This window comes from Triticum urartu, chromosome 3A, assembly GCF_056163025.1.
Source record: "Triticum urartu cultivar PI428250 chromosome 3A, HENAU_Tu73, whole genome shotgun sequence".
Taxonomy (NCBI): domain Eukaryota; kingdom Viridiplantae; phylum Streptophyta; class Magnoliopsida; order Poales; family Poaceae; genus Triticum; species Triticum urartu.
This window is the reverse complement of record NC_141875.1, coordinates 42,401,025-42,413,697: the sequence shown is the minus strand read 5'-3', so window position 1 is coordinate 42,413,697 and position 12,673 is coordinate 42,401,025.

The window sequence follows — 12,673 nt, the reverse complement described above, 5'->3', positions numbered from 1 at the left end:
GTCAACCTCTTAATTCTTCTGACTCCAATTATAAGGATACCTCTCCTTCCTCTGGCGAGTCTATGCAATCCAACATGCCGGCTTTCAAAACCGCCCCCGGGTAATGTAAATTGGTTTATCTTATGCTTTTCTTTACTCATGCTTTTGTACTCTCTTCTACCTTGTCCACAACGTGCAAGTGAAGCCCGGGAAGAAAGTGAAGAAAAACAATCCGGCCCAAGACCCTGTCGTGACTGAACCAGAGCTTGGCACAGCTGCCCCTGACACTTCCGCTCCTCAGCCGCCACCTGAGCCGGTTTATGACATTCCAGCACCAACCTCTGATCCGCCCGCTGAAGAAGCTCTCGGTGGTTCTGATAAACCGGAAACTCCTAGCCCAGCCAAGGCAATTGACCCGGAAGTTAAAATTCTCAAGACTTAGTTTGTTGAGCCGGGTCAGCCCACTGTTCTCGCCAAGTGCTCTGCTAAGGAGGAGCTTTTGGAGCGCCGAAAGGCCAAGTTAGACATTGCTGACTACACTCACTTGAGTATTGGGGAGATCGTCTCTAGCTACATCAATCAAGTGCATAGCAGCCGTGACCTGGAAATTGACATGGTGAAGCAAATACAGCAAAAATCTGAGGTATGACTGTTCCTTAACCACACTTACTGTACCAGCCCCCAAGTCTATTGCTTATAAGTAAATATGCTGTAGACTTTAGAAAACTACCTAGCACTGCTTGTCCGGTTTATCAAGAAGATATGTAACCCGGTTGTAATATGATACTTTGAACTTGCGATACACATTAGCCCCCAAGTGCCAAGTATCTTTACTTGCAAAGTGCTTGGGACTTAATTTTCATGAGCCGGCATAGTAATTTAGAGTTCTTCAGCATACATTAGCCCCCAAGTGTCAAGTACCTTTGCTTGTAAAGTGCTTGGGACTTAATGTTATTTTACAATGATCCTGACTATAACCCGGCATTAATGCAGGCCACCATAAGTCAATTTGAGTTGGAGATTGCTGACCTGAAGAACCGCCTGGCAGCCCAAGAACTTGAAATTCAAAAAGCCAACTCCAAGTTTGAATTCAGCGTCTCTGAACAAGAAGAGTTGAAGAAGAACTTTGAAACGGATAAGAAAACCTGGGCTGATGAAAAGGCTTCACTGGTGACCCGGGCCGAGACGGCAGAAGCATCGCTCGCCGAAACAACAGATGAGCTGTCCGGCTTAAAGCGCCAGATTTCTCAAATGGTCTCAGCAATCTTTGGTAAGTTATTCATACAAACCTTAAATATTTCAAACTTTCTTTCAATGATTACTTCAATTGTTGCCTCCAGCTCACCTTATGTTTAATAATGCAGGCCCCAGGAGCACAAACCTTAAGCAGAACATGTTGATCAAGCTGAAGGCGGTTTATACTCTAGTGGAACAGCTCTATACCGGGTCACAACGTGCTCTGGCCGTTGTGGCTTTATCAAATGATGTTCCCTATCTCCTGCAAGATGTGCTGAAGCGACTTGCTGTGATACCTCAGCGGATCCAAGAGTTAAGACGAGCATCTGCAAGAGCCGGAGCTATAGCCGCATTGAGCCGGGCCAAGGCGTGGCTTCCAGAGCTAGACCCCGCTGATATTGCTCTTGGGTATCCAAGTTTGAAGAAAGATGGCTCCGTGTTTAATGATAAGGACTTCACCGCCTATGTGAAGGATATACGCCCGGTGGCCACTCTTATTGGGAATGATACTGACCATACCAAGTATCAGCCGGGTTATGACAATGAGAATCGAAGACTTCCAACACCTCTCTATGATGAAGTCAGCCTGATCCCTCCAATCCGTAAGCATACCTTTGCCCTTGAAGTCGACCCAGCCGTTTTAATAGATGACGAAGCTGAGTTTGAAGCTTTGAGTGGCATTGACTGGGCATCGTCCACCTTCTAGGACAGGGCAACCGACGAAGAGGCGGAGAAGGATAACCCGGAATCTTCAGGTCAACCCCAGCCGTGAACCGCCAGGCGTCAGATGTTTATGTCTTTGTGAAAAAACAATGCTTCATTATTCAGACTCGGGGAGTCTTGTAATAGGGTAGAAGAACACTTGATTTTTGCCATGCCTTCGCGCATGTTTATGGTGCTCAACACTTTCTTAAGCCACCATCATTATGTGCTTCCGGCTTACATTAATCTTCTATTCCCATTCTGTTAACAGAAATTTTGCTTGTAGTGTCCTGCATATAAAGCAAACACAATTCCCTTGGCGTCTTATCACAATGGGGGTCACATAAAGTATTGATAACCTGGAATGTGAACCAAAGAATCATGTAAAGGCCGACTTACAATTATATCTGTTAGATATAATCATAACAGCATACCTGTGATCCCTTGTTTACCTTTGCCGGTTTAGGTGACCCGAACGATGAAGGTAAACCGGATTAACCTGGCACACATAATACTTGTTCCTGTGCTAGCAATGTTATATGATTAGCATTAAACCGGTGGAATAGAAACCACTTTGTAAAATGCTTTCAAAAATAATCTCAGAATAGTCAATTAAATGTGACTGCAAAGTGTAATAAGACAATAAGTAAAATTCAAAGGCTTCTGATTCGGATACGATCAGTGAACCGTTCCAAAGGGGTTAAGCTAAGATTCAGATACGATCATATAGCCCCCAGTGGCTTTGGCGATGCCGATCAAGTGGGTATCGACAGCTATGTTCTCTTTGGTTCGAATACGACCTATGTTTGAACAGGAAGCCCCCAAGTGACCATGAGAATTGTTTAGTGACGCTGATTCGAATACGATCCATGTCAGACCCAAAGGGGTTAAGCTATGATTCAAATATGATCAAGAAGCCCCCAAGTGGGTTTGGCAGTATGCCGATCAAGAGGGTATCGAAAGATATGTTCTCTTTGGTTCGAATACGACCTATGTTTGAACAGGAAGCCCCCAAGTGATCATGGCTAGATTCAGATATGATCATAAGCCGGACCAAAGGTTAAGCCGGATTCAGATGTGACCTGCTCCCTGTTGGTTGTTTTCACCACATAATAATAAAGACATATGAACTTTTGAGGGTGAAAAGGACAGAGGTCCTGCTTTATTTATAATATATACATCGTCAAAATATGTACATCTTGAGAGCCGGTGGCTCAAGTATAGTAAGGCCGAAGATGAGCGATATTCCACGGCCGGCGGGTCTCCTCCTCCGACTTACATGAGTCTTTGTGCTCTCGAACATCAATGAGGTAATATGACCCGTTGTTCAGGTTCTTGCTGACCACAAAGGGTCCTTCCCAAGGGGGGGGGATAGCTTGTGCATATCAGACTGGTCCTGGATGAGCCGGAGCACTAAGTCGCCTTCCTGAAAAGTTCGGGACCTAACCCGGCGGCTGTGGTAGTGGCGCAGGTCTTGCTGGTAAATCACCAAGCGGGCTATTGCGAAGTCTCGCTCCTCATCCAACAAATCAAGTGCATCTTGACGAGCTTTTTCATTGTCCGCCTCAACGTAAGCCGCCACGCGGGGCGAGTCGTGACGGATGTCACTTGGCAGGACCGCTTCTGCTCCGTACACCATGAAAAAAGGTGTGTAACCCGTAGATCTGTTAGGTGTAGTATTGATGCTCCAAAGCATAGAAGGTAATTCCTCCACCCAACAACCCGGCGTCCGCTGTAAGGGGACCAAGAGCCGGGGTTTTATACCCTTCAAGATTTCCTGATTGGCTCTCTCTGCTTGACCATTGGACTAAGGATGGGCAACGGCAGAAACATCAAGCCGGTTATGTTCCTGTTGACAGAACTCTTCCATGGCACCTTTGGAGAGATTGGTGCCATTATCAGTTATGATGTTGTCTAGAAAACCAAAACGAAAGATCACCTTTTTTATGAACTGAACCGCCGTGGCTGCATCACACTTACTGACCGGCTCTGCCTCAACCCACTTTGTAAACTTGTCCACTGCCACCAGGAGGTGTGTCTTTTTATCCTTAGACCTTTTGAAAGGCCCGACCATATCAAGCCCCCTGACTGCGAACGACCAAGTAATTGGAATCATCCTCAATTCTTGAGCCGGCACATGAGCTTGTCATGAAAATTTCTGACAACCGTCACATTTACTGACCAGATCCTCCGCATCAGCATGAGCCGTCAGCCAATAGAAACCATGACGGAAAGCTTTGGCCACGAGAGATTTTGAGCCGGCGTGATGGCCGCAATCCCCTTTCATGGATCTCACGAAATATCTCCTGACCCTCCGCAGGCGACGCACAACATTGAAACGCCCCAGTGACGCTGCGATGATGTAACTCACCATGAACAATCGTCATGGATTTGGACCGTCGGATGATTTGTCTCGCCAAGGTCTCATCCTCAGGCAACTCTCCCCGGGTCATGTAGGCCAAATATGGCACTGTCCAATCCGGAATGATGTGAAGAGACGCTACCAACTGTGCCTCCCGGTCTGGCACCGCTAAGTCTTCTTGTGTGGGTAACTTGACAGAAGGATTATGCAACACAACAAGAAAGGTGTTAGGCGGCACCGGCTTACGCTGAGATCCCAGCCGTCTTAAAGCATCAGCCGCCTCATTCTTCCTCCGATCAATGTGCTCCACTTGATAACCATTGAAGTGCCCGGCCACAGCATCAACTTCACGATGGTAAGCCGCCATAAGGGGATCCTTGGAGTCCCACTTGCCTGACACCTGTTGAGCTACGAGATCTGAATCACCTAAGCACCGTACCCGGCTCAAACTCATCTCTTTGGCCATCCGGACACCATGGAGTAAGGCCTCATATTCAGCGGCATTATTAGTACAAGGAAACATGAGCCGGAGCACATAACAAAATTTGTCACCTCGAGGGGAAGTCAAAACGACTCCAGCCCCTGAGCCTTCCAGCTGCCTGGACCCATCAAAGTGAATAGTCCAATACGTGTTATCCGGCTTCTCCTCAGGTGTCTGCAATTCTGTCCAATCATTGATAAAGTCCACCAGGGCTTGAGACTTAATAGCAGTACGTGGCATGTACTTCAAACCATGAGGCCCAAGCTCAATGGCCCACTTGGCGACTCGTCCTGTGGCCTCTCTATTCTGGATGATGTCTCCCAAGGGGGCAGAACTCACCACGGTGATCGGGTGACCTTAGAAGTATTGCTTCAGCTTCCGGCTTGCCATGAACACCCCATAAACAAGCTTCTACCAATGTGGATACCTTTGCTTAGACTCAATGAGTACCTCACTAATGTAGTAAACCAGCCTCTGAACCGGATGCTCCTTACCAGCCTCCTTGCGCTCCACCACGATTGCAACACTCACAGCTCGTGAATTCGCAGCCACATATAACAACAATGGCTCTCTATCAATGGGAGCTGCAAGGACCGGCGGCTCAGATAACTGTCTCTTTAAATCTTCAAAGGCAGTATTAGCAGCATCACTCCAGACAAAAGTGTCTGTTTTCTTCATCATCTGATACAGCGGTAGGGCCTTCTCACCTAACCGGCTTATGAACCGTCTTAAAGCTGCAACACGACCCGCCAATCGCTGAACATCGTTGATGCACGCTGGTTTAGCCAAAGAGGTAATCGCCTTGATCTTCTCCGTGTTAGCTTCAATGCCCCTGTTTGAGACCAGAAAACCCAAAAGCTTGCCTGCAGGCACACCAAATACACACTTGGCCGGGTTAAGCATCATCTTATAAACCCGGAGATTATCAAAGGTCTCCTTCAAATCAGATATCAAGGTTTCCTTCTCCCTGGACTTCACCACGATGTCATCGACATACGCATGAATGTTGCACCCGATTTGATCGTGGAGACAGTTCTGTACACACCGCTGATAAGTCGCCTGGGCACTCTTAAGCCCAAATGGCATAGATACATAGCAGAAGGCTCCAAACGGAGTGATGAAAGCCATCTTCTCCTGGTCCTTAACTGCCATCTTGATCTGATGATAGCCAGAGTAAGCATCCAAAAATCTCAAACGCTCACAACCCGCCGTAGCATCAATGATCTGATCAATACGGGGGAGCGCAAAGGGATCAGCCGGACAGGCTTTATTTAAGTCCGTATAGTCCACACACATCCACCAGGTGCCGTTCTTCTTGAGCACGACCACCGGGTTAGCTAACCACTCCGGGTGAAAAACTTCAACAATGAACCCAGCCGCCAAGAGCCGGGCGACCTCCTCTCCAATAGCTTTTCGTCTCTCTTCGTTAATTCGCCGAAGGAACTGCCTGACTGGCTTAAACTTCGGATCAATATTAAGAGTGTGCTCAGCGAGTTCTCTCGGTACACCCGGCATGTCAGAAGGCTTCCATGCAAAGATGTCCCGGTTCTCACGGATGAACTCGATGAGCGCGCTTTCCTATTTAGGATCCAAATTGGCACTGATGCTGAACTGCTGAGATGAGTCGCCTGGAATGAAATCAACAAGCTTAGTTTCAGCAGCCGATTTAAAATTCATCACCGGGTCATGCTTTGTGGTTGGCTTTTTCAGAGAGGTCATATCCGCCGGGTCAACATTATCTTGATAAAATTTCAGCTCCTCTGCTGCACAGACAGACTCAGCATAAGCCGCGTCGCCTTCTTCGCATTCCAGGGCCACCTTTCGACTCCCATGCACAGTGATGGTGCCCTTGTGACCCGGCATCTTGAGCTGTAAATAAACATAACACGGCCACGCCATGAACTTGGCATAAGCCGGCCGTCCAAACAGAGCATGATATGGGCTTCTGATCTTGACCACCTCAAAGGTTAATTTCTCGACCCTAGAATCATATTCATCTCCAAAAGCTACCTCCAGCTCAATCTTGCCCATGGGGTATGCCGACTTGCTAGGCACCACTCCATGGAAAACCATGTTGGACGTCTTTAAATTTTTATCAGTCAAACCCATACGGCGAAAGGTCTCATAATAGAGGATGTTGATGCTGCTACCTCCATCCATGAGAACCTTAGTGAACTTATATCCATCGACCTGAGGTGCCACCACCAACGCTAACTGACCCGGATTATCAACCCGGGGAGGATGATCTTCTCGACTCCACACAATAGGTTACTCTGACCATCTCAAATAACGGGGAATCGCCAGCTCAACAGAATTCACGGCCCTTTTATGAATCTTCTGGTCACGTTTGCATAAGCTAGTAGTGAACACGTGATACTGTCCACTATTCAGCTGCTTTGGATGACTCTGATAACCCGACTGCTGCTGCTGCTGACCTCCTTGACCAGACTGCTGCTGATTATATCCACCTTGATTTCCCTGAAAACTGGAATTTGAACCGCCACCCGGGCCATGGAAACCGCCAGTCCCTGAGCCGCCACCTGATCCATCGAACATGTTGGAATTCTTGAAAGCCTTCATGATCGCGCAATACTTCAATAAATGAGTCACCGGCCTCTCCCGGGTGCCATGTTTCGGACAGGGCTCATTGAGTAGCTGCTCAAGAGACGGACCTGATCCGCCAGATCGCGGGGGCGGTTTTCCCTTACGTCTCTGATTGTTACCTTGCGCATTGGCGTTGGCCACAAATTCCGGGTTACCCTCAGCCATATGCTTATTGCCTCCTTGATTGATCGGGTTATGCTGCCGACCCTTTCCATTGCCGTTCTTCTTTCCCTTCCCTGTCTTTTCCTCATCAGACGTGGGATCCTTGGTACTATCAGAATCAGTGTATTTGACTAAAGCCGCCATCAGCATAGCCATGTCATTGCAATCACGCTTAAGGCGCCCCAGTTTCTGTCTTAGAGGCTCAAATCGACAATTCTTCTCCAACATGAGGACTGCTGAGCCGGCGTCCATCTTGTCAGATGAATGTATTATCTCCTTGACCCGGCGCACCCAATGAGTTGTAGATTCACCTTCCTCCTGCTTACAGTTAGTTAAATCCACAATTGACATGGACTGCTTGCAGGTGTCCTTGAAGTTCTGAATGAACAGGGCTTTCAGCTCTGCCCATGAGCCGATGGAATTAGGCGGCAGACCCTTTAACCAAGACTGGGCCGTTCCATCCAACATCATGGTAAAATACTTAGCCATAGCTGCGTCATTGACCTCCAGTAGCTCCATAGCCATCTCATAGCTCTCAATCCAGGCCCCGGGCTGTAAGTCAGCCATATAATTTGGCACTTTTCGGGGTCCCTTGAAATCCTTAGGCAGACGTACATTACGCAAAGCCGGCACCAGACAAGGAACATCGCCGGTTCTGGTGGCTACCCCTACCTCAACAGAAGTCGTTGGATAATCCGGGAAGGCCTGATGAGTCACTTGATGTTCCACCAGTTGAGCCGCCCGTTGGTCCTCCTGACGTACCCGGTCCTGCATCGGGTTACAACCGCCGGGTTGGTTATGGCGCTGGGCGTTGCTTGATAAAGCTTCGGACTCCATGCGCCTGCTGTAACTCGGACTCCGGCTTGGACGAGGAGTTGAATGAATCCTATCCCGACTACAGGAATAAGCTTCTTGCTGAGCCAGGGCCGTCTGGACCAGTTCTCTGATCCGTCGCGTCTCCACTGCGGTTGGATCATCACCATCCACTGGGAGAGCCGCCAAACGTGCTGATGCTGCAATCAGATTCTCCATGGGGTTAGAAAAGTGACCCGGTGGTGTCGGCACATAGCGGGGTGGGCCCATATTCACATGGGGAGTTGCCATCACCCGAGGCTGACCCGTTGCCCTCGTTCCGGGTGTTATGAATTGATTGGCCTCTCGCGGGTTACTTGGTCTTGCTCCGGGTGTGGTGAAGTTGAGGTTTCGAGGATCGTAGATCGGCGGTAAACGGGATTGAGTTTTCTGATGTCTCCTCCTCATCACCTCGTTAGATGCGTTTAGGTTCATCGTAAGCTGAAAAGCCTCCGACTGGAGCTGTCGGGCCTGTGCATCCAAAGCCGCCCGCTCTGCAGCCAACCGGGTGTCCTCAGCTGCCAAGGCCTCCTTGGCCCGGGCCATCTCCTCACGCACCTGTGCCACCTCTGCATCGTGCTCATCCTTATTCACAGGAAGAACCGTGGCGGTTAACAGGTCCATCAACTTATCCGTGAGATCCATTAGCACCTGAGCCGGCGGGCGCACCGGGTCTCCTACCCCGGCCGCTCCTGACCCAGACGTTATTGCTGCCGCGGCTATAGAGTTTTGACCAGGTTGAGTACCGGCCATGAAAACTCCTACCCAGCTTGGCGGGTCAGAGGGATCCGGAATACTGCTGCCGTCGGAACAGCCCCCAAGCCCTCCGTCTTGCAATAAATACAGTGAATCTGTTGAACCAGAGGACGAATCACCATCGGAGAGGATGGCCGTCTCACCACCATCTACAGATCCTTCAGAAAGTTCCCCTCCGTGGATGCAATCCACGAAGGCACGCTTCATGACGGGTTGAGACCGGGCGGGTTTCGCACGCTGAGCCGTCTCGACGAGGTCGGTGCAGTTGTCCGGCTCAGGGCCCGGCTCACCGATCCGGCCGATGAAGACGTGGATTCCGCCGAAGGGGACCCGGTACCCGTACTGAATTGAGCCGGCGTCGGGGCCCCAGCCTTCGTTGTCGATGTAGATCTTGCCGCGACGACTCTTGGTCATCCGGCCCACAGCTATCCCTTGAGCCCTTCGAAGTTGCCCTTCAAGAACTCAAATCCACCATGCGCTGGCCCCACGGTGGGCGCCAACTGTTGTGGAATTGTCACGGCAGATGTCCTCGTGAAAGGACTTAGTCATAGGGCCATCGCAACTAGGAAGCTTAAAAGGGGTTAATCGGGACAAAGGACACGAGAGAGTTATACTAGTTCGGCCCCTTACGGTGAAGGTAAGGCCGACGTTTAGTTGGGTTGGTATTGCTGAGGTTTCGATGACCAGGGAGCGAGATACGCTATGCCCGGCTCTCAATGAGTTGTTTCCTGCCCTAAGCCGCCGGCGGGTCGTCCCCTTATATACACGGGTTAACGCCTTGCGGTCTATAGAGTCCCGGCCGGCTCATAGACAGTGTCCGGCTCGGTGACTAGTTAATTCTACCTTATGTTACAAGTCATGCCATCATGGCGGTTTACCACTATGGGCCTTAAGCCGCCTATGGGCCTTAGACCATTTATTGAACCGCCATCTTCATGCTTGGTCTTGGGCTTCTTTTTGATGAGTCCTCTTTGCGTAACCCGGCCCCTCCCGGGCGGCTTACCCAAATAGTTATATCCCCAACAGTGAGTGTAGGATTTTTTTTGAAATTGCATGCTACGTTCCCCAACAGTGGCATCCGAGCCAGGTCTATGCGTAGATGACATGCATGAGTAGAACACAAAGAGTTGTTCGCGGAGATCGTCATACTGCTTACCACCAATGTCTTATTTTGATTCGGCAGTATTGTTGGATGAAGCGGCCCGGACCAACCTTACATGACCACATTCATGAGATCGGTTCCACCGACAGACATGCTACTAGTTTTGCATAAAGGTGGCTGGCGGGTGTCTGTTTCTCCTACTTTAGTTGAATCGAATTTGACTGCGGCCGGTCCTTATTGAAGTTAAAACAACAAACTTGATAAATCACCGTTGTGGTTTTGATGCGTAGGTAAGAATGGTTCTTGCTAGAAGCCCGTAGCAGCCATGTAAAACTTGCAACAACAAAGTAGAGGACGTCTAACTTGTTTTTATAGGGCATGATGTGATGTGATATGGTCAATACATTATGTGATATACGTTATTGTATGAGATGATCATGTTTTGTAAAAGTTATCGGCAACCGGCAGGAGCCTTATGGTTGTCTCTTTATTTTATGAAATGCAAATGCCATGTAATTGCTTTACTTTATCACTATGTGTTAGGGATAGTTGTAGAAGCAATAGTTGGCGAGACGACCACGACAGAATGATGGAGATCAATGTGTCGAGCCGGTGACGATGGAGATCATGACGATACTTTGGAGATGGAGATCAAAAGAACAAGATGATGATGGCCATATCATGTCACATATTTTGAATGCTTGTGATGTTTATCTTTTATGCATCTTATTTTGCTTAGTACGGCGGTAACATTATAAGATGATCCCTTAACTAAAATTTCAAGGTATAAGTGTTCTCCCTGAGTATGCACTGTTGCGAAAGTTCGTCGTGTTGAGACACCACGTGATGATCGGGCGTGATAGGCTCTACGTTCACATACAATGGGTGCAAGACAGTTTTGCACATGCGGAATACTCAGGTTAAACATGACGAGCTTGGCATGTACAGACATGGCCTCGGAACACTGGAGACCGAAAGGTCGAACGTGAATCATATAGTAGATATTATCAACATAGAGATGTTCACCTTTGATGACTACTCCATCTCACGTGATGATCGGACATGGTTTAGTTGATTTGGATCACGTGTCATTTAGATGACTTGAGGGATGTCAATCTAAGTGGGAGTTCTTAAGTAATTTGATTAATTGAGCTTAATTTATCATGAACTTAGTCCTGATAGTTTTTGCATATCTATGTTGTAGATCAATGGCCCATGCTACTATTCCCTTGAATTTTATTGCGTTCCTAGAGAAAGCTAAGTTGAAAGATGATGGTAGCAACTACACGGACTGGGTTCGTAACTTGAGGATTATCCTCATTGCCGCATAGAAGAATTATGTCCTTGATGCACCGCTAGGTGAAAGGCCTGCTACAGGAGCGGATGCTGATGTTATGAACGTCTGGGAAGCTCGATCTTATGACTACTCGATAGTTTAGTGTGCCATGCTTTACGGCCTAGAATCGGGACTTCAAAGACATTTTGAACGTCATGGAGCATATGAGATGTCCTAGGAGTTGAAGTTAATATTTCAAGCAAATGCCCAAGTTGAGAGATATGAAGTCTCCAACAAGTTCTATAGCTGCAAGATGGAGGAGAATAGTTCCGTCAGTGAACACATACTCAAAATGTATGGGTATCATAATCACTTGACTCAGCTGGGAGTTAATCTTCCAGATGATAGTGTTATTGACAGAGTTCTCCAATCATTGCACCAAGCTACAAAGGCTTCGTGATGAACTATAATATGCAAGGGATGGAAAAGACAATTCCTGAGCTCTTTGCAATGCTCAAAGCTGCAGAGGTAGAAATCAAGAAGGAGCATCAAGTGTTGATGATTAACAAGACCACTAGTTTCAAGGAAAAGGGCAAGGGAAAGAAGGGGAACTTCAAGAAGAATGGCAAGCAAGTTGCCACTCCCGGGAAGAAGCCCAAAGCTGGACCCAAGCCTGAAACTGAGTGCCCCAAGTATTTGGTAGATAAGAAGGATGGCAAAGGGACTGGTCACTGGAAGTAGAACTGCCCCAAGTATTTGGCAGATAAGAAGGATGGCAAAGTGAACAAAGGTATATTTGATATACATATTATTGATGTGTACCTTACTAATGCTCTTAGTAGCGCCTGGGTATTTGATACTGGTTTGGTTGCTCATATTTGTAACTCGAAACAGGGGCTACGGATTAAACGAAGATTGGCTAAGGACGAGGCGATGATGCACGTCGGGAATGGTTCCAAGGTCGATGTGATCGCCGTTGGCACGCTACCTCTAAATCTACCTTCGGGATTAGTTTTATACCTGAGTAATTGTAATTTGGTGCCAGCGTGAGCATGAACATTATATCTGGATCTTTTTTAGTGCGAGACGGTTATTCATTTAAATCAGAGAATAATGGTTGTTTTATTTATATGAGTAATATCTTTTATGGTCATGCACCCT